At 43.3% G+C, this 22,901-nt stretch overlaps 1 protein-coding gene across 2 annotated transcripts in view; it reads right to left on the bottom strand.

The window, feature by feature from the left end:
- Window positions 1–22,901, bottom strand: part of LOC147615229 (pentatricopeptide repeat-containing protein At4g13650-like) — a 45,979-nt gene that overhangs the window by 4,016 nt on the left and 19,062 nt on the right. Inside the window, exons 3-4 of one of the 2 annotated variants that reach the window (XM_086779279.1) lie at window positions 4,146–4,259; window positions 4,023–4,055 (exon numbers count right to left, since the gene is read on the bottom strand). The exons of the other annotated variant lie outside the window; for it this stretch is intronic. The gene's annotated coding sequence lies outside the window, so the exon portion shown is untranslated. Of the gene's footprint in view, window positions 1–4,022; window positions 4,056–4,145; window positions 4,260–22,901 lie in introns of those variants that run through there. 2 annotated transcript variants of the gene reach the window in all.

Here is a 22,901-nt window from a genome sequence, read left to right as displayed (position 1 = left end):
CATTTTGTAAAAGTTTCGGTCGGTTTCATATGATTTGAAACGGGTTTCGTTGCTACCATGACAGCAAAGGCCCAAGAGGTTTGCTTATTCATTTTCTTCCCCCTCGGCTTCGAAGCCAAGAGGTGGATCTGCATGTACATTCACAACGATGACAACTTGTGAGCGAGCATCTGTGCTTCTCTTGAGGGCCTCCAACCAATTGTCACTACTCCCTGACCAAATTCGCTTGCAAAATTTCGTGTGCCAAGGAGTGTCATGGCTTCATGAGTCATAATGTCTGTCATGTATGTTTGAGGCAGGTTTATGCCTAGGGCGGCCCTAGTGTGGGTATGCACAGGTTATACGTGACTTATGGGCACTTATGGGTGTGGGATGGTGTGCAAGCCAATAGTTATAAACAAGTGAGCTTTTACTCTATTATTAGATCCCAAAGCCTTTATAAATGAGTTGAGGGCTCATAAAAGATTATCCCTCGGAGGAGAATCAACAAGACCCAAGCAACGACAAGTGTTATGTACCTGGACACTAATCTACGTATTAGGGATCTAATCCAATGGGGTTAGGGGACCCCAATCAAAGAAAACACAATTTCAGGACAACATGAATAGCTGAACACAGAATTCCTAAGAAAACAAAAGAATGTAACAAAAGCAAGAATATGCAGCAAGATCAAAGTTCTTTTAAGATTTTCTATCTACTCTTTTCTTGCAAAAACCATAAATTTGATCAATTTAACCATTCACTAGCTCTCAAAATGCATTAATGCTATGCGGTGGGGCTATTCCACGGCAACAGTGCTAGGTATGGGAAGCCCTTGTGCCGTAGAGAGAACACAGGGAACAATCCAATGTCATGGAGCTTTTCCCAACCACACTCGGGAACCAATTTACCATGGCCTAGCACACAAATGCACAGTCGGGGTGTGTCACTCACCTCGTGAAAACTCATTGCCTAGGATTCTCGTAGGAAACGATACTGCCGTGCAGCCGCACCCGAAAGCTCCACTTCGCACTCCAATGGAAGCTCGACCCTCCTCACAACTTAATCTCTCACGCTCACTCTCTCACATACAAGCGAGAAAGCACATATAAGAGCTTGTATGTGAGAAAGCAAGCAAGTAAGCAATATCATAAGATAGTAGATAGAGAAGAAGAGCACTCTATTGAATAGCTGGTACAACAAGTACAACCCTCCATTCAGTCGATACAGTAGGTACAATGGCTAGTACAGTCGGTATAGTGGTTGTTGGTACAGTAGGTACAGTGGTTGGTACAGTCGATATACGATGGCTGGCACAGTAGGTACAAGAAGTACAAATGTTGGTACAGCATGTACAATGACTAGTACAGCAGGTGTAGTGGCTGGTACAACAAGTACAAAAGCTGGTACAATCGATACAATGGGTGGTATAGCAAGTACAACAAGTACAAGGATTGGTACAACCATTACCATGGCTGGTACAGTAGGTACAAAGGTTGGTACAACAAGTACAATGGCTAGAAATCATAATAAATTATTAAATACCCTTGCCTTCAGTATTTCTTCGCGATGGAAGCCTCCAAAACACTCCCCAACAGCCGGTATTCTTCATGGGCGGCCTTCAAGAGAGAGAAAAAGAGAGTAGCTACTAGCCATCATTAGGGCAACCTGTAACGGTGGCAGAGGCTAGTGTGCAGCAAGAGAGCCTCCATTAATGAAGCGAGAGGGCTCCAAAGTATAGATTTGGGCCTCCCACGAGCTAAAATGGCAAGAGAAGGCTACAATAACAAGTGGAGAGCCACACAATAGCTGAAGTGACAAGTGTGAGGCCACTTGTCTCACTTTGATTCACTTTATAACAAGTATCAGGCCACTTGTCTCACTTTGGTCCACTTTTCAATTTTAGGAGTGTGGTCCTTTGTATTCTAGGATAATCCCCCATTCCCAAAGCTTGTACTTTCCAAATATTTAGACATCCTGGAGTCCACCAGGCCCCTTGCATACTGGGAAATGTCCAGGCTGGTGATAGTGGCCAGCATTGATGTGCCATAGAAGCATCCGGCAAGGGTTAACAACCAAAAATCCTTAACTAAACACCAAGTCAAGGTTTGCATATAAAACAATGCACAATCAACAGTGGCACTCAAATACCAAAGTGTGCGTCACACACACTGTCAAGATGTGGTTTGCGCGAAACCTATATAAACTGGCTCTCTAAGCCAACAATGTAACTCAAATCTGGCCATTAGATCAAACTACCCACAATCTTCATGTATATAGTGGGATCCTCCAACACATAACGTGTATCCGCACTAAGCTTGCCATTTTGATCTAATGGCACCGAGATTGGCTTACAATCAACCATCCCATACTTGGACAAAAACATGTCCAATGCATACTGTCTCTGTGTGACAGCCAAATACCCTCAGGTGTGCGAATGACCGCAATTCCTAAAAAATAGTACAGATCTCCCAAATCCTTCATCTCAAACTTCCTTCCCAAAATCCACACGACTTGCAGTTGATCTGCGCTCCACATGCACGATAAAAGATCTATAGCGCCTCGGCAAATCTCCAGAGATTCTCCTTATCTCCGGACACGTGTGCTACTGTGTCATCGGCTAACTGAAAATTAAGTAGCTCCTCTTGCACATGGATGGAAAGACATCCTTGGAGCCTGTCTCCTGAGGGGAGACAAAACTACTCATGGCCTTGGCTACAAACAAAAATAAATAAGGTGCTAGTGAACAGCCCTGTCAAATCAAGCGAGAGGAAATCTGTCACCTCTAGCTCCCTGAATGAGAACCTGGCTATGTGAAGCCGAGTAAAGTCCAGAAACACATTGGACCGACTCAAAAAATCCCATCATGTAGATCGTCCCTTCCAGAAAGCCCCAGTTTACTCTATCATAGGCTTTATTAAAATCAAGGAGGAGAACAATAAGATTCTACTGTCGCAACTTGGTCGAAGCGGTCGTCTCTCAAAAATTGAAGATGTTCAGAATGCTCCGATCCTAGACGAAACATGTCTATGTGCAATGGATCAAGTCGGGGAGGAAGAGTTGTAGCCCACTGATGGCCTTGGCTAGAATTTTATAGCCTGTCCGTAGGAGGGTGATGGGTGATCTTCAATCTGTCACCACCCTCCTTGGGAATCAAATTCATCAGCCCCTCTAAAAGCCTCTCTAGCATGGCTCCCATGATCATAACCTCATTGAAGGTAGCTTTGAAGCTGCCTTCCATGAGATATCATTGTCAGAGAAATAAGGAAACCGAAAGCCCGTTCTCTCTCGGGCATTTGCCCTTAGATAGTGCTATCATAGTCTCGACCAACTCCTTTGGAGTGAAGGGAGTCAATAGGAAATTCAGGAGAGCAAGAGGGACCACCTCCCTTGTGTGTTGCCAAACCCGCTCACGTGCATCCAGCACCTACGAGAAGATAGGAGACATCCTAGGATGGCCAAAAAGGAAGCACAATTGAGCGAGCAGATTTTATTTTTTTTCTTGTGATTTGGGTCTGTGAGCATGATTGAGCAAGCATATTTGAGTTTTCTAATTGATTACACTCTTTCATGAAGTGCCTAAAGACACAATGTCAATAGAAGTATTAAGCAACATTCTAAAGTTAATAGTGAATTCAATAAATTAATTCATAAACCATGTACCACTTTTTACTCATCAATGTGAAAAATGTATGGCATAACATAAAATTAAATGAAGTTATAAAATGTAATAATATTGACAATACCTTAATAAATAAGTAATGTTTAAGATTGTAAATCTACTTAAATCATAAGAAATGCCCACAATAGCAAAACTGAAATAAAGGTCCTTAATGTTTGAAGCTATAATAGTAAAAGGAGCTTCTTAGTCATAATAAACAAATGCAAGAAACCTACATTGATCATAACAAATGTCTACAATAGTAAAACTGAGATAATGTCCATAATATTCAAAGCTCTAAGTATAAGAGAAGCTTTTGAATCTAAATAAACAAACACAAGAATCAAAATATGGAATGATGTTCCAAACAAGAAGACATCAATGGTATTTTAAGTTGTTTGGCTTTGTTTTAAATCTGCAAAAGAAATATATACGTTAGTGTGAATAACTTTACTTAAGCTTGAAAATACTTATGACCTTAGCAGAGTAGGGTTCTAGTCAGTACTCGTAAATGCGCTCATCTTTCTCTAACAATATCACATTGTGATTCATGTATGCTGCTGTAAGACCAAGTGTCCCAGCTCCAGAGAACAAATACACAACAGTATTCCCACGCTTGCTGAACAATGAAACAATATACTTGTAAAAATTTTGGCCTCTCTAGCAACCACCTCTCCAAGAAGAGCCCTTTCTTTTGACCAAATCTTTAGGAGAAACCTTGGTGATTGAATAAATTATCATTCAAAAAAAATCAAACTACATGACGAACATAAAGATAATGATAACTAAGTACATAAATGTTGAAACGAATTTAAAATTAAATAAATTCTTGATAGAAACAAAGATAATTGAAACTAAATACATGCATATTATGAATGTGTTCATGCTCCACATCAAGTTCATCTCCAAGGTTCAGGTCTTTAACTTGATCACTATGAATTGAGAATACATTTTCTGGTGAAGAAGAGCGTACAAATGCAGATAAAATAAGACATGTCACCTGTGTTACACATTTATTAAGACAACAAAAACAAAGTATTATATGAAATTAGCTTCTATATAGACTTCTATGCAGAAAGGTTACCTTTGTTGCCATTAGTCTCTTTTTTCTTCCCACCCTACTCCCTGCTTGTGTTATTTGCCTCTTGCCTGCTTGCAAGGCCTGTTCTACAAGTTGTCTTCCTAAGTTCACAGGTGGCATGAGTAATGTGGCTGGCCGATGTAGTAGACTAGGCATGGGATGTAATGGGAGTATTCTAAACATACGACACACATGTAAAACACATGTTATATCATGTAATTATATTATAACACATGAAAGACAAACGATTTTCACTTACCTTATATGTAATCTCAGATTGTGCTCGTAGAAGTAATACAGACTTATGTTGTTGATATAGATTCATCTCTTCATCTAGTGCTATATGTTTTTCCATGTACAACCACCATGGGCAATGATCTCTCTCAATACTAGAAATAGCCTGTGTATAGGTGTAATAAGAATAAGAAAAAGTTATAGTTGACTATGGTATTACAAGAACTCAAAGGATACACACTTACTCTTTCTAATTGCAAGTCTTCATACATATATAATGGTGTATGTTGCAAGCCCATATGGTTGCTAGCGGAGGTATGCTCTCAAGTGAACCCACACTCATAAGCTTAAGAAGCCACCTGCTTATTACATAAGCTGATTTCAATAGGTGTCATAAATGATTAATTTAAGAGGTCAAGAAGTATATATGGAGCGGTTCACCTGTAAATAACACATTGTATAGCCTTGCAAAGACTAGGATGATGCTCGATGTCATTGTTGAATCTAATGCTTCCTTGATGAGTCTTGAAAGTCTTTTTAAAGTAATATCTTCGATTGGTCATGACACACTCGGTGTACACATTATCATTAGGAAGCCTTACTCTATCTGCATTACGTATGTCATGCAACAAAGATATCCCCAATTCGAAAATTTGAAGCCACTAAACAAACATGTGCAACCAATCTTGTATCTTCCTCTTGTCATTAGGTAAGTACTTTAAAGTACATATAAGAGACTGGAAATTGTCAAGCATCTCCACAAGAAAGAATTTGTCTTTATCTTTAATGTAGACAGCAACAATCATGTTCAATTTTTCCTCTCTGACAATGTGGTTGCTTGGCTTATGCCAAGGCAAAGAAAGGACAGCACACCAGTAACACTTACGATTGTGAAGATCTGCAAGCCTCGCATACTTTCATACTTTTCCTCTATACAACACTCCACCTCTTATGACCTTTTCTTTGGCCTCATCATCCATGCCCTTTGTCTTTTCATCCTTTTTTTGTTCCATTTCATCTTTTGATAGAAAACATAATATAATAAAACAAGAATAATTAACGATATACCTAATATACATCTATATATTGTCCCAAAGAGTTTAGGGTTTAGGATTTAGGAAAGAAACACATTGCCACATAGAAGAAATTGAACATGATTGCTACTATCTGCATTAAAAAGATAATGATAAATCCTTTCTTGTGGGGATGCTTGACAATTCCTAATCTCTTATATGCACCTTGGAGTACTTACCTAATGACAAGAGGAAGATACAAGTTTGGTTGCACATGTTTGTTTATTAGCTTCAAATCTTCGAATTGGGGATATCTTTGTTGCATGACATACATAATGCAGATAGAGTAAGGCTTCCTAATGACAATGTGTACACTGCCGAGAGTGTCATGACCAATCGAAGAAAGTACTTTAAAAAGGCTTCCATCAAGACTCATCAAGATTCAACAATGACATCCAGCAACATCCTAGTCTTCGCAAGGCTACACAATGTGTTATTTACAAGTGAATTGCTTCCTATATACTTCTTGACCTCTTAAATAAATCATTTATGATACCTATTGAAATCAGCTTATGTACTAAGCAGGTTGTGAGTGTGGGTTCACTTGAGAGCATACCTCCGCTAGCAACCATATGGGCTTGCAATGATACACCATTATATATGTATGAAGACTTCCAATAGAAAGAGTAAGTGTGTATCCTTTGAGTTCTTGTAATACCATAATCAACTGTAACTTTTTCTTATTCTTGTTACACCTATACACATGCTATTTCTAGTATTGAGACAGATCATTGTCCATGGTGGTTGGACATGGAAAAACATATAGCACCAGATGAAGAGATGGATCTATATCAACAACATAAGTCTGTATTACTTCTACGAGCACAATCTGAGATTACATATAAGGTAAGTGAGAATCGTTTGTCTTTCATGTATTATAATATAATTACATGATATAACATGTGTTTTGCATGTGTGCCGTATATTTAGAATACTCTCATTACATCCCATGCCTAGTCTATTACATCGACAACCACATTACTCATGCCACTTATGAACCTAGGAAGATAACTTGTAGAATAGGCCTTGTAGGTAAGCAAGAGGTAAGCAACACAAGCAAAGAGTAGTAGCATTGGTGGAGAGGAAACTGAGAACGTTGGAGATCCACCAATAGACATTTTCGAACCAAAAGATGAGTTGACTCTCCATACATATCACAATGAAGATCCCTACTTGACCTAGCCATGCTAACATTTAAAATTGTGACATGAATTATATTTGCTTTTAATACAAGCATTGTAGATCTTGCTTTGGATGTTCAAAATTGGAAGCAACCCTCCACCATCATAAGTGGAATTATGGAAGAGTTGAATATAATTTGTACTAAAAGCAAGGTGAAAGGGAAGATGGCAGATCATTGTGTTGAGCTAATATTTGATGACTTCTCATCTGATATTGTTGTAGAGGGTTGTTCCATAAATAAGATTCCATCTTGGAATAGGATTGATGATAATCTATATATCTCGGTCTTTAAATTTTTTAACTTCTGTCTCTCTGATGTTGGCTTCTTTGCATGCCTATACACAATGGAGGGGGCTACAAAGATGGATCATTATGCCTCAATTCAAGGTTTTGTAGTGATGCATCGCCAGGTTGTGAAGTGTACATAACCGGTGGAAAGAAAAAAGAGACTAATGGCAACAAAGGTAACCTTTCTGCATAGAAGTCTACATAGAAGCTAATTTCATATAATACTTTATTTTCATTATCTTAATAAATGTGTAACACAAGTGGCATGCTTATCTTATCTGCATTTGTACGCTCTTCTTCACCAAAAAATATATTCTCAATTTATAGTGATTAAGTTACAGACTTGAACCTTGGAGAGGAACTTGATGTGGAGCATGAACTCATTCATGATATGTATGCATTTAGTTTCAATTATCTTTGTTTCTATCAAGAATCTGTTTAATTTTGAATTCATTTCAACATGTATGTACTTAGTTATCATTATCTTTATGTTCATCATGTAGTTTGATTTTGAATGATAATTTATTGAATCACTAGAGTTCCTCTTGAAGATTTGGTCAAAAGAAAGGACTCTTCTTGGAGAGGTGGTTGCCAGAGAGACCAGAAGTTCTGCAAGTATATCGTTTCATTGTTCAGCAAGCCTGGGAATATTGTTGTGGATTTGTTCTCTAGAACTAGGACACCTGGTCTTGCACAGTAGCATATATGAATTGCAATGTGATTATTATTAGAGAAGGATATTGTTGTGGATTTGTTCTCTAGAACTAGGACACCTGGTCTTGCACAGTAGCATATATGAATTGCAATGTGATTATTATTAGAGAAGGATAAGCACATTTACGAACGCTTACTAGAACCCTACTTTGCTAAAGTCATAAGTATTTCCAAGCTTAAGTAAAGTTTTTCCCACTAACGTGCATTGAAGTATAATTTTCTTAACTAACGTATATATTTCTTTTACAGATTTAGAATAAAGCCAAATAACCTAGAATACTATTGACGCCTTCTTATTCGGAACATTATTCATGTTTTGATTCTTGTGTTTGTTTATTTAGATTCAGAAACTCCTCTTACACTTAGAGCTTCGAACATTATGGACATTATCTCAGTTTTGCTATTGTGGACATTTGCTATGATTTAAGTAGATTTACGATCTTAAACATTGCTTATTTGTGAAGATATTGTCAATATTATTACATTTTATAACTTCATTTAATTTTATGTTATGCCATACATTTTTCACATTGATGAGCAAAAAGTGATACATGGTTTGTGAATTAATTTGTTGAATTCACTATTAACTTTGGAATGTTACTTAATACTTCTATTGGCATTGTCTCTTCTAGGCACTTCATGAAAGAGTATAATCAATTACAAAACTCAAATATCTACTCGCTCAATTGTGCTTCTTTTTGGCCATCCATGTTGAGATATCGAGCTCTAGTGAGGCGGTGGACACTGATGACCCGCCTGGGGGATAGGCCCCGCACTTACACCACTGGCATGGTTGGTGAGATCTTGGGTGATATACGGCCAGTGGGATGGCAGGCTGTGTGACAGCCATTCTAGAGACTGGCATAGTTATAGCGCCAGCTCATTTAGTCGGGTTCACACTATAGAGAACCCGTGTATGTATTTGGTTGAGTACCTTTCATATTGTGTGTACTCTTATCTTGTATATGGTGTGTTGAGTGTTGAGTAGAGAAGAAGAAGATTTTCAGCCTCTCACCTTGTGTGTTCTCTATTAGGGTTTTGTGAGTGTGTGTGTGTGCTTGCAAGAGCTCAAGCTCTCTTCCCCCCTGCATCTTTTCATGGTATCAGAGCCTGGTTCGTGCTAAGGGCTGAGCTGCAAGCAAGAGAACCACAAGAAGCGGTACGAGGGTAAGAGCTACAACTACTCTTCCCTATTGTGTTGGTGACTACACCCTTGTCGGGAGCTCTACGGGAGGCACCGGCAAACGATCTCCGATTGAGGAGCTTTCTTCGCGGGAGTGAAGCTACAGGGCAACTATACAGTCCTTCGGACTCCAATTTTCGGGCTGAAGTCGCGTTTCAGGCGCGTCTGGACCTCCGTTTTTCAGAAAGCAGGCGATTTCGAGCACTGCGGGTAAGTCACCGATTCTCTGCAGAACTCTGTTTTAAGAACTGCAGGAAGACAGATTGACTGTGCAGACACTGTGGGTGCTGCAAAGAGGTCTACAGTTGCCATTGGGTGTATGTATGTGCATTGAATCACTGGTTGTGACATTTGAGAGTACTACAGTACCGCTGTGCAGAAAATACAGCATTTGTGCAGAAAAACCAGAGTGCAGTTTCTGGTAAAATTGTGTGTTTGGCAAGATGTCTAATGATGGCATAACACAGATTGTGGCTGAGAAGCTGGACAAGAATAACTTCCATGCTTGGAGGTTCAGGTTAACGAATTTCCTGATGGGAAAAGGCTATTGGGACTACATAGAAGGTGAACATGAAGAGGCACCGGAGATACCGGATATAAATCCGACTGCTGCAGATGTGAAAGAGTTTAAAGACTGGAACCAAGGAGCCAGGAAGGTTATGTATTGGCTTTCCATTAGTATACAGGACACCATGATTGGGCACATTCAGGATGCCAAGTCCCCCAAGGAGGCGTGGGACACCTTGGTAAAGCTTTATGAAACAAATACCAAGGCACGTAAGATACAGTTAAAGAATGAACTTCATACTGTGGAGAAAAAGAGCATGTCTGTGAATGACTATGCGCTGAAGATAAAGGGTATTGTGGAATCCCTTGCATCTATTGGTGTGTCAGTAGATGATGATGACAAGGTGGAAGTCTGTCTACGTGGTCTCGGGCCACAATACAAGGCGTTCAAGACGTCCATTCAGACTCGGGAAAACATCCCCAACTTTACAGATTTGGTGTCTATGCTGATTATCGAAGAGAAGAGCTTGGGTGAAGACCAACAGTCTTCACAAAGCAAAAACAGTTCAGAGCAACAGGCCTTCTACACGAGTTCAGGAAGAGGACGAGGTAGAGGAGGCCGTGGACGCGGTCAAGGAGGTGGCCGAACAGGTAATCAGAATTATGACCAGCAGCAGCAACAACAACAACAGTCCCAGAATCAACAACAACAACAACACGCAGGTGGAAGAGGCAGATTCAGAGGCAGGGGGAGCCAAAGAGGCCGTGGAAATTGACAAAGGCAATATAATGATGCACGTGAATGCTACTATTGTGGTAAGCCAGGACATGTGCAGTCAGAATGTTATAAGAAGCAGGCTGACATGCAAAATGGGAAAGTACAGCAAAACAACTATGCATCCTCAAGCAGAAATAATGAGGACAATGAAAGGTTGTTTGTTATGCAGCATGTTGTGAATGCCATGTCTGAAAATGTTGATGCAGCACAAAAAGATAATGTATGGTATGTGGATTCAGGCGCTTCAAACCACATGACGAGTCATGGGGAGTGGTTCAAGGAGATGAAGAACCCGGAAAGACCAGGTTTTGTGGAAACAGGGGATGACACTGCTCATCCAATTGCCCACGTTGGAGATGTGCCATTATCTATGCAGGATGGCAAAGTGAAGTACCTTGCAGATGTACTTCATGTACCGAACATAACAAAGAATCTGGTTTCAGTTGGCCAGATGATTGAGCAGGGATTGCAGGTTCGGTTTAACCCTGATGGGTGTTATGTTGAAGATTTCAAAGACAAGTGCAGGTTGGTTGCAAAAGGCAACAGAGTGGGCAGAATGTTTACGTTGGATGTAGACATGCCTGAAATGAGTGCTGCAATGTTTGCAAATGGTTCAGGAGTTGTTGCAGACACAGACATATGGCATAAAAGGATTGGTCATGTGAATGTGCAGAGATTGAAGTTTATGCAGACAAAAGGAATTGTGACAGGGCTGCCAAAATTTAAAGTGGAAGGTATGCAGAAAATATGTGAAGCATGCCAATTTGGGAAGCAAACAAAGCATGTGTTTCCACATAACAGATATGTGAGCAGAAATGCACTAGATGTTGTGCATTCAGATGTATGGGGTCCTACGAAGACCATATCTATGGGAGGCTGCAGGTACTATGTCACTTTCATTGATGACCACACAAGGAAAGTGTGGGTATATTTCATGAAGGAGAAGAGTGAGGTTTTCACTCACTTTCAGAATTTCAGAGTTTTGGTTGAAAAGCAAACAGGAAAATATGTCAAGTGCCTAAGGTCAGATGGAGGGGGAGAATACTTCTCCAATGAGTTCTCTGAATTTTTGAAGAAGAATGGTATTCGGAGACAGTTCACATGCAGATATACTCCGCAGCAAAATGGAGTTGCTGAGCGGAAAAACAGGCACATTGCTGAGATTGCGCGAGCATTGATGGAAGAGAAGAATATGCCGCATTGCTATTGGGCTGAGGCTGTTTCTACAGCAGTATACATCATGAACAGGACTCCAACTGCAGCCATACATGATGTAACTCCAGAGGAGAAGTTTACTGGCAGAAAACCAGATTTGTCTCATCTGAAAGTTTTTGGATGCATTGCATATGTGCATGTGCCAGATGAGCTGAGAACTAAGCTGGATCCGAAAGCTGAAAAATGTGTGTTTATTGGATATTCCCTTGAGCAAAAGGGATACAGGTGTTATAACCCTGCTACACGTGAGTTGAGAGTAAGCAGGGATGTTGTCTTTGATGAGATGAGCAGCTGGTATGCTGCTGAAAAAGAAGCTGTTGGGGCTGATGTGAGTGGAAGTGTGGTTGCACAGAATGCAGGTCAGCAATCACAGTCTTTGAGTGGACCAGGAGAGTCCTCATCTAGTGGGTCAGTTGATAGACCATGGAGTGGCAGGCTGCGTCATAATACCAGCCCTGCAAATGTGATTAGTACATCACGTAAAGGAAAAGAGAAAGTGGTTGAGCCCCTTGGTATGCCTGACATTTCTGCAGGGCATTCTCATGTTGATGGAGAGTCTAGTGGCTCAGATATGAGCCTTGATGAGGAGCTTGGGATCCCAGCTATGAGAACACCTGGTGTAAAGAAGGCTATGGAGGCCATGAATGAAAAGCTGCGAAGATCAGGGAGAGTGAAGAACCCTGTGCAGAGGTTTACTTATGATGGTTATGTGGCACATCACTATGCATATATGGCAAAGGTTGTGCAGGTTGTTGAGCCCACATGCATTGATGAGGCTGTTGGAAATGTGTGTTGGGAGAAAGCTATGGATGAGGAGATGGATGCACTATATGGAAATGAAACTTGGGATTTAGTGCAATTGCCTGAAGGCAAGAAAGCCATTGGATGCAAGTGGGTGTACAAAGTTAAACATAACAGTGATGGAAGCATAAACAGGTACAAGGCTAGATTGGTAGCCAAAGGATATGCGCAGACATATGGGATTGATTATGAGGAAACTTTCAGCCCAGTTGCCAAGATGGCAACGGTGAGAGTTGTGATAGCAGTGGCTACGTCAAAGCAATGGTCTTTACATCAGATGGATGTAAAGAATGCATTCTTGCATGGGGATTTGCAAGAAGAGGTGTATATGTTGCAGCCACCTGGTTATGAGGATGTGGGTCACCCCGAGCATGTTTGCAGGTTGAAGAAAGCCTTGTATGGCTTAAAGCAAGCACCAAGAGCATGGTCTGACAAGATTTCTGAATATCTTGTCACTATTGGCTTTCATGTAGCCAATGCAGATTTCTCATTGTACGTGAGACATGGTGATAGAGGGGTTGTGCTTGTTGTCATCTATGTAGATGACTTGATCATTACGGGGGACCATGATGCAGAGATCTTTGATGTAAAGATCTTGCTTAGACAGAAGTTCGAGATGAAGGATCTGGGGGAGCTCAGATATTTCTTGGGCATTGAGGTGATTAGGTCACCACATGGTATTGGATTACTGCAGAGACAGTATGGCTTGGACATGTTGTCCAAGTATGGTATGATAGGCTGTAAGCCTATTTCTGTGCCATTGGATCAGAATGGCAAGTTGAGTGCAGATTCAGGAGAGATCTTGGAGGATCCTACTATGTACAGAAGCATAGTAGGAAGTTTGATCTACATGACGATCACCAGACCAGATTTGAGCTATGCTGTTGGGTTGGTGAGTCAGTTTATGCAGGTTCCACGGAAACCGCATTTGGATGCAGTCAGACGCATACTGAGGTATGTGAGGTCTACTTTGCATTGTGGACTATTCTATGAGACTGGGACAGAGATATGTGTACATGGGTACACAGATGCTGATTGGGCTGGTAGTATCTCAGATAGAAGATCTACCAGTGGATTCATGTTTTCTTTGGGGAGTGCTGCTGTGACTTGGAGCAGCAAGAAGCAGCCTACGGTTGCTCTATCGAGTACAGAGGCCGAGTACAGAGGAGCTGCTATGGCAGCATGTGAGGTAGCTTGGTTGAGAAAGCTACTTGCAGATTTGGGTCTATCATTGGATAGACAAGTTGTCATTTTCTGTGACAACATTAGTAGTATACAGTTGGCCAGGAACCCAGTCTTTCATGCTCGTACGAAGCACATAGAGGTCCACTACCACTTCGTCAGAGAGAAGGTCTTGGCAGGAGACCTTGACCTTGTTTATGTCAGCACAGAGGATCAGGTAGCTGACATCTTCACCAAAGCATTGGGTACAGAGAAGCTCCGCAGATTCAGGGCTTCGCTTGGTGTACATGAGATGGAGTTGAGCTCGAGGGGGAGTGTTGAGATATCGAGCTCTAGTGAGGCGGTGGACACTGATGACCCGCCTGGGGGATAGGCCCCGCACTTACACCACTGGCATGGTTGGTGAGATCTTGGGTGATATGCGGCCAGTGGGATGGCAGGCTGTGTGACAGCCATTCTAGAGACTGGCATAGTTATAGCGCCAGCTCATTTAGTCGGGTTCACACTATAGAGAACCCGTGTATGTATTTGGTTGAGTACCTTTCATATTGTGTGTACTCTTATCTTGTATATGGTGTGTTGAGTGTTGAGTAGAGAAGAAGAAGATTTTCAGCCTCTCACCTTGTGTGTTCTCTATTAGGGTTTTGTGAGTGTGTGTGTGTGCTTGCAAGAGCTCAAGCTCTCTTCCCCCCTGCATCTTTTCAATCCACTCGTATACAAGGCTGGTGCCAAAGAAATGTTCTATGCGAGAACAAAGGATGTTGTTGAGCAAGGGATGCGAGCATTTGAAGTGATAATATATAGAGGCAATCCTCCTCTTCATATGATGCATTTATGAAAAAGGCAAACAACAAGAAGACATATCTTGCTTGCAAGCATATATATTTTGTGTTTTTTATGGTGCTTGGGTAAGAAGTAAATAATAGTATGCACATCCATCAAGCAAAAATAGCTCAACATGCTTTGAAAAGGACATGCTCACAAAAGCTATAAGGAGCTACCCTTCCACTTCACATTAGGCCAGCGTTCCTTTGCCTCCTTTTATGTTGTACTCCTTTTTGGTAGACCAAGAATACCTAGTATAGCACTATTTTGTGATGGTAGAAATACCAGCATAGGCATCTCCATGTGGTAGAAATTTAACTTTTTGAAGTTATCATGAAATGCTATGTGTCTCAAATTCTCCTAAAAACTAGCACTATAATGTTACTTGTTCTTACCTCAGTATTACCACTGGTATATTTTTTATGTTGTATTATTTGTAAATTGCTTGTCAATTCATGATCAACTTGTTATTTAATGTTAATTTAGTATTCCTTTATGATTAATTACTACATTTGTACATATCCATACATCTTTTTGCTCACTCTTGCTCGCTCACGCATTGGTAACTTGTCAATAACCCAACTTGGTCACTAACTCATGCTCGCTCCACAAACACACCCGGGACATCCATGAGGAGAGAGCAGAAGAAATCTGTGGCGATGGCTCGCACATAGGGAAAATTTGCAACAATGAATCCATCTTGGCCTCGCAACCTGCGAATGCCATTCCTCTGCCTGTGAGGACCTGCTATTTGAAAGAAATCCCCGACGACCTTGTCTCTCACCTGAGTCCAAAAAGAGACTCTGGCATGGTACATGTACTCCACTCTCCACTCCTTGATGGAACTTAGCTATGTACAGGCGGTAGCTAATTGGGCCTCAATCCACGGGCTATCTAGTGAACTCTCATGAAGCAACTGCAAGGAAGTGAGGCTCCTACGAATACTCCTCTCTTGCGCTCGGAAGCTAGTCAATCTGCAATGCACTACCTTCTATAATAAACTGTTGATCTCTCCAAGACCTGCAACAATAGAGCTGATCATAAGTGACAATCCAACCTCCCCCAAATCTCATCTATCCTGTTGCATATCTCAGAGTCGTGTGTGAGGCTATTGGGGATCCAGGTGCTGAAATGCATGTCCTGCCTCTAGGGATAAAATAAGTGGTGCATGATCGAAGAAAGTAGTGCCACCGCGTCCACAAGCCCTCTCATCCACATAAAACCGGTCTAATCTGTGGATGGGTTAGGGCTTATACTCCTCCTATCGGATCTCAAGAAGCACAGATTCCTAGGGCTGCGATCGAACTCTGGTAAATGCCAAGGGTCATGTCCCCTCAAAGAAGCCAGGATCAACTCCCCCCAGGGCTGCAACCAAAAAACTTCGGTAAATGCCAAGGGTCCTATCCTCTCAAAGCCAAAATCAACTCCTCCCAAGCCGAGTACTCTGTGCTAGAAATTGTAGCCATGTCGCCTTTGAGTCCTATCCTCACTCAACTCTAACATGTCAAATGGGCACGAATCCTTCCCTCCATGTGGAGCCACTCTGTGGTTCGAGCCCTAGAATATGCATACTTTGGGCTCCACCTGTCTCACAATGCAAGTATCTGTAGGAGGGAGGAAGGGGTACTACCATTGAAACATGAAGAACCAGAAAAAGGAGCACCTCTAGGCTAGAGAGCACCATCTCCCTTTCCGGATCTCTGTGGCCAAAGCCACCAACTCCATCCCTGCAACAAGTGGCCAGAAGTGAGTAAGCACGTTGGTGAGTCGCACATCATACACATGGTGTGAGACCTTTATGGCCTGCCCATGAATAGCAGTAGACACCGACTCCATGCTCCAATCTATCCTTGGTGCTGCACTCAGGAGGAAGGAGAAGATCATCGCACAACTCTCTGAGGTGGAAGTCCTTGAGTGATGTAAAACCAGGCATATATGAATGGGAGCCACTGTCTCCTCGAAAACACTAGCTCCTTTGACACGAAGACATCAAAAGAAGCTATAGTAGATAGGCTGCCTCAGGACCCGCAGAGGGGTGGGAGGGCCGCTTGGCAACTCTGGAGAAAGAGCTCACACGTGAGGTAGTGATAGTCATCTCTACCGGCTCTATGAAATGGTGGATCAAACGGACGACTAAACTAGCCTGCTGCCTACGCTCTAGGTCGAGAGTGGTTGGAGGGCGGTGGAAGTGCTCCGATGAGGCGGAAGGGAGGGGAGGAGGTTTCGATGAAGTCGGAGCGGAGGGATCTACAAAAGGAAAGCCAAAGGAAAAGGCTGGGTGGGGGGGAGGAGGAAAGCCAAAGGAAAAGGTTGGGTGGGGGGGAGGAGGGGGGAAGGGATGACCACGGGGTAGGGCAAGAGCTTAAGCGAGGGACTGGGGGAAGAAGGGGTCGCCTGTGAGGGAGGGGGGTGCGGCTGCGAGGTTAGACCTGCCGAAGGCTTTGAAGGGTTAGAACGCCCCGCAGGAATCTCAATGTCTAGAGCAGGACCACGACGAGGCAACGGTCTCCAGAAAAAAGGGGGGGCAGGTTTCTCGAGGGTACTTTGGGGGAGGCATCATCGTGTCAAGGGGCTCCTAAGATAAATGCTCGTAATGGTTCTCTGACAAAATCGTATCCTCTTGTGTCCTGCCAGCCTAGTGCACCTGGCGGCGTCACTCTACTCTAGAAGTCAAACGATGATTCCGCCTCGAGCTGACAGTCTGCCACTCTCTTGCACCGGGTCGAGCCCTGATGCTCTGATGTCTGGGGGCCCGTATCCCCCTAACCCCACTGATGAGGATCTGAACTAGGAACCCGAGGGGGGGCACTAGAGGCGCCCTCCTAGACTGACGGGGCGAGGACAAGCTCTAAAGCATTGGCTTGGGAGGCCAGAGTACTCAACTCTTTGCGGAATAAGATCTCCTCGAAGGCAAGGAAGTGATATGGCATGAGGGACTAACTCTGGAGAGACTATGCAGATACGAAGAGATGGAATCCTGACCGTCCGAGCTAGAACTAAAGTGGCAATGGTGGGGGGGGGGTCCATCATTCTCCCAAAATAACACCACCTATCACTGGAAGGAGATGAAGGTATTCCTTCCTGAGACCAGGAAAGCATATTGTCACAGAAAAGCCTAAGATGCCAGCCAGAGAGGCTCGGACGCTACGCTGAAGTCATACTGCCACCTCACAAATAAGGCCTGGGCCGTACACAGTGTGACACGGCTCAGCTGCATAACTCTATCCGATGCTGCAGGCGAATTTAACTCAACCTAGCAGTAACCAAGCCCGAAGGGATGAATATTGGTGATGTTTCTAGGCTCGCCAAGAAGGCTTGCCTGTAAATACATCCTTGAGCTCTCCACACGCCAGGCAGCTACCCACGTTCTTGCAGACCAAGGTGTAGGCCTCCATAGATGCGGCTATCGAAGAGAGAAGCTAGATGTTTGATTCTAAGAAAGAAAGGTAAGGAATGTCAACCTCGATCAGGGATGACCCATGGAGTCGTCCTGCAGGTTCAAAGACCAAAAGTTGTCGAATCTTGCCTAAAAGAGAGAACTACCTGAAAGCTAACAGCGCTTCACCAAGGAGACAAAGGGGAGGGACGATGTAACTTCCAGAGAGGGCCCGGGGGTTTTCCCCAAACTCTCGACCCTTAATGCAATTAAACACCGAAATCGGCCACACCCTTGAGCATATGCCACTTAATCCACAAAAGTGTAAAAGAGATGTCTGCACAGCTGCTGAGACCATATAGAGGCTGGAATGGGCCGACCTCCCCTTGGAGTATTTTATTACCCAAGGAGAAAATATCATGTATAAGCTTTGAGGGCCTTACTCTCCCCACGGGAGATGCCGGATTATCCATATACAAATGCCATAACACAACCCAACAAGAGAACCATAAATATCAGCGGCGGGTACACAGGTTGTAGAAATGTCGAGGCAATAATATAATCCATATATCTTCGTGTGGGTACAGATTCTTCCCCAAAACCACAGGTCTTCATGCAATAGAGCCGGTACTATAGGTTTAGCTCTCCATTTAGCCGGTACACGTACAATAGTTGGTAAAGTAGGTACAATGGCTGGTACAATAGGTACAATGGCTGGAACAACAAGTATAATTGTTGGTACATTAAGTATAACCGGGTACAATAAGGACGATGGTTGGTATAGCAAGTACAAGGGATGGTACAAGTACAGTGGTTGGAAATCGTAATAAAATGATTAAATACCCTTGCCTTCAGTATTTCTTCGCGATGGAAGCCTCCAAGATAGTCCCCAGCAACAATCGGTATACTTCACGGACAACCTTCAAGAGAGAGAAATCATCACGCCAACTTGTAATGGTGGTAGAGGCTAGTGTGCAGCAAGAGAGCCTCCCAAATGAAGAGAGGGGGCTCCAATTTATAAATTTGGGCCTCCCATGAGCTAAAATGGCAAGAGAAGGCTACAATGACAAGTGAAGAGCCACACAATAGCTGAAGTGACAAGTGTGAGGCCACTTGTTCCAATTTCTAACAAGTGTCATGCCACTTGTTTTACCTTGGTCCACTTTCTTGCCACTTGTCCCAATCTAAGAGATGGGTCCTTCTATAAACTTTATCTCTAAAAATATCCCAATTGGTAGCCCATTTGTCATAGGTACTTTGGCAACTCTTGGTATTTGCTTAATTCCAGATGTAATGAGGAAACAAAATTTCCATTAGAGATAAGCCAAAAATAGCAACTCTCCTAAATTTTAGGAGTACGATCCTTTGTATTCTAGGATAATCCCCCATTCCCAAAGCTTGTACTTTTCAAATATTTAGACACCCTGGAGTCCACCATACTTCTGTCATATGGGAAATGTCCACGCTAGTGACAGACAGGTGAAGGGGGGAAGTTAAAAATTGGAGAGGCGAAAACACAGAATGGAAGGGGGGGACTTGGTGGCTGCCTAGGTGGAGAAGAAAGAGGAAGAGGAGGGCGAGGAGATGCAGTGGGCGAGGATTGGGGGAGCGCATAGTTGGCGGGTTGCGATAGGGGGGGGGACGAGAGCTGGTGGCGAAGAGGAAGGGACAGAGGCAGAGCAATGTCGGGGGGTTGAGGTGAAGGAGGGAGGTGAAACAGCAGGGGGAAAGCGGGGACTTGAGGTGGGCAATAGTAGCGCAATGGAAGGGGGAGAGAAACTCAGCATGCATCAAGACCCCTAAAAGCTAGTTGGTATTAGGCAAACCCCCAAGGGGAGGGTTTCATGAGAGTTAGTAGCTAGTTGGGGCTGCCCAAGAAGCTTTCATGGATCACTCCAAGGGATGAAGTTCATCCAAGGGGTGGAGCCACGGATACCATGATCAGTTTCAAGAAGAAGGATTCATGTTTGTGTTTAGGGGCAAGGCAAGAAGGCAAGGGGACAAAGTGAAACAAATGCACAGATCTCTACATCGGAGTTGGAGTGTATTCAGAGACCTAAGGCAAGGTTTTCAATGAAAAGGGTGCCAAAAAGGGAAGGATGACAGGTATGGGAGACTGTACGTGGAGACATGGGATGATGATAGTCATCCAAGGTCAAAGGTTGGAATCCCGTCATCAAATTTAGCAGGAGAGGATGTCATGTGCATGCACAAGGACATGCATAATCCCAAGCGAATCACTGATTTGCAACACAAATAAACATCACGATTGGAGCAGAAGCAACGGTTACAAGCATAAGGAGGCCTACGTTGAAAGAACATAGAGTTAGGGTTTGCAAGGGGATTGCAGCTTTGGAGGTTCAAAGATGTCCATTGCTAAGAGATAGAGAGAGAGAAAGTAAGATGTGATAATGCTCAAGATTGTAGGACTCAATAAAGATTGTATTGATACTTTGAAAGCTTCACCAAGAACATGCTTTTATAGGCAAGTAGCCTTATCTTTTGACTCAATCAAACCAAGGACTAGTCTACCTAGGGAAACTTTCTCCACACTTGCACAATCTCAAATCCAAGCCTAAAAGATTGTTCACACACAAAAACACACTAGTACACTCATAAGGAGTGTTCACGCATAGTTACACACTTTGGCCATAAGCTACCCTTTGACTTTGGAACCCGTACAATGATAAATAGCTAGAGAACATGTGTTGTCTCCAACAAACCTCCCTACAACAGATGTTCTAATGCCTAGGGATTGATACAATGCTAGATACACATATGTTCTAACAAGTGATACATTTCTGGATACATTAGAGGTCTAATATCCATAGGATTGATACAAATCCTGGTTGGAGGTTGCCTTTCAAATGTTTGGCCAATAATTCAAAACACACAAAAGACGAGACTGACACACACACACACACACACACATTGATTATTACATCTCGTTTTGGATTTGATCCGGGTAGAGTATCCCACACATAAATAAAAAAGGGTTTTATTCGAGGAAGAGGAACCCCCCCTCCGTTTGATGTCAGTGAAGAGAAGTCTTTTTCCAACGGCGTTTCCAAGGCACTATGTATAGGGCCTAAGCACTAAACTTCCGTTAACACTCGGATCCTACATTGTATGTCAATGAGCGTTGTGTCAAAATAATATGCAGCGGAGATGATAACCAGATCTGGGAACACAAGAGCAAAAACCGCAGTACAGAAAATCACAGCACAAGAGAGAGAGCGATAGAGGCATGTAACTCTGCTCTATATACACAAGAAGATCCCGGAGTTGATACAAAATGGAATGGGGGCTGGGGGCCATTTTATATGGTCCCATATACCCAGTCGGCCTGTGCTAAAGCCAGCCAATTGGCCCTGAAACTCCACGACCAGCAAATGCAGCCAGTCGGCCAATTGTGAGCAGTCGGCCATCACATAAATGGAGTCGTGGACCAGTGCCATCAGTCGGCCAGCTACTGGGTCCTCCTGCCATCTCAGGCTGCCTCCCAAGCCACAGAAAAATGAAAAAAAATGGGAAAAAAATGCGGAGAGTGGGGAAAAATGAGAAAACACCTCATAAGGGCTGGCACACCCACAACAAAGGCCCTGGTGTATAAAAATAGACAGGAGATGACTTCTAACACCCCCTCTCAGCTCCTGGCTGTGAAACCAACCACATGGAGCTGGGGTGCCGCGCCTGAGCAAATCCTGAGATAGCGACTTCGTGAAGAGGTCCACTGTACTGTCCTTCGTCGAACAGAACTCTAGCAAGATGTCATCAGCAACGATCTGTTCACGAACAAAGTGCCTCTGGATGACCATGGGTTCCTCCAGTGGAAGCCCAAACCTGCAATGCAACCTCTGCATTGCCACCACAAGAAGATGAAGAAGAAATCAAGGAAGTGAAGGAGATCATTCTTGAAGAGACGGATGTGGTTGCATCTCAAAGTTCACCACCTCACAAGGAGCATCACAAGCAGCCCGATACTCTGCCTTTGTCCTAGACAAGGCAAAAGATGACTGCCTCTTACTGCTTCATAAAACTGCTCCTGGGCTTGAAGTAGATCTCCTCGTGTCCGGATCTCCTCCCCAAACTGAGTCACTCCATCCGTGGAGTTGGACTCCATCCAACAATCCCCCTCCTGTGTACAAGAGTCCATGATCCTTCGCATGCCGCAGAAACCACAGGAAACGCAATCCTGCCTCCCAAAAAAGAGTCATCAGGAAGCTCCCGTCCAATCTGGTGTCCATCAACCACATCAATGAACCATTCCACTTCTGAGTCGAAGAGGCATCACACTGCTCACAAGGATCAACACCTATTACGGTGCAAAACCAAGACCTGGAAACCTGGTGAAGACCACGCAAGGCCTTCTGAAACCTGTCAACCACCCCCTCTGAATCCGGAACCACAAAGCCTGGAGAAACCATCTCCTTTTGCAAGTAATCAACTGCCACCTGCTCGGCTTTCCGAAAGGTCCCCGTGGAAAGAACATCCTCATCGACAGGAGGTTCTTTGTCTCGAATACTACGAGACATCAGAGCAAAAGTTACTTGTTCAGTTTCCTCTGACTGACACGCAAGAACTACCAACATCAGTACTGGAGAGTTCCTGCCAACTGCTGCCATCTACTGGCAAGCTATCCACCATTTGGTCCCGGAAAGCCTGTGCCTGCAGCGTATCCACACTTAAGTGGCCATTACCAGACTCCCACTCAGCACAAACCTGAGGACCTGGGAGAGAGAGTGCTGAAAGCTTGTAAACTCCATTCTCCACTCCGCCTTCCCAAACCACTTGGCCTGTTGCTTTGTCCCGGAGAAACAAA

Source organism: Cibotium barometz, chromosome 40 (genome assembly GCF_041138505.1).
Source record: "Cibotium barometz isolate CiBa-2024 chromosome 40, ASM4113850v1, whole genome shotgun sequence".
Lineage (NCBI taxonomy): Eukaryota > Viridiplantae > Streptophyta > Polypodiopsida > Cyatheales > Cibotiaceae > Cibotium > Cibotium barometz.
Note: the sequence above shows the minus strand (reverse complement) of the source record. Positions and strands in the feature narration are given on the sequence as shown.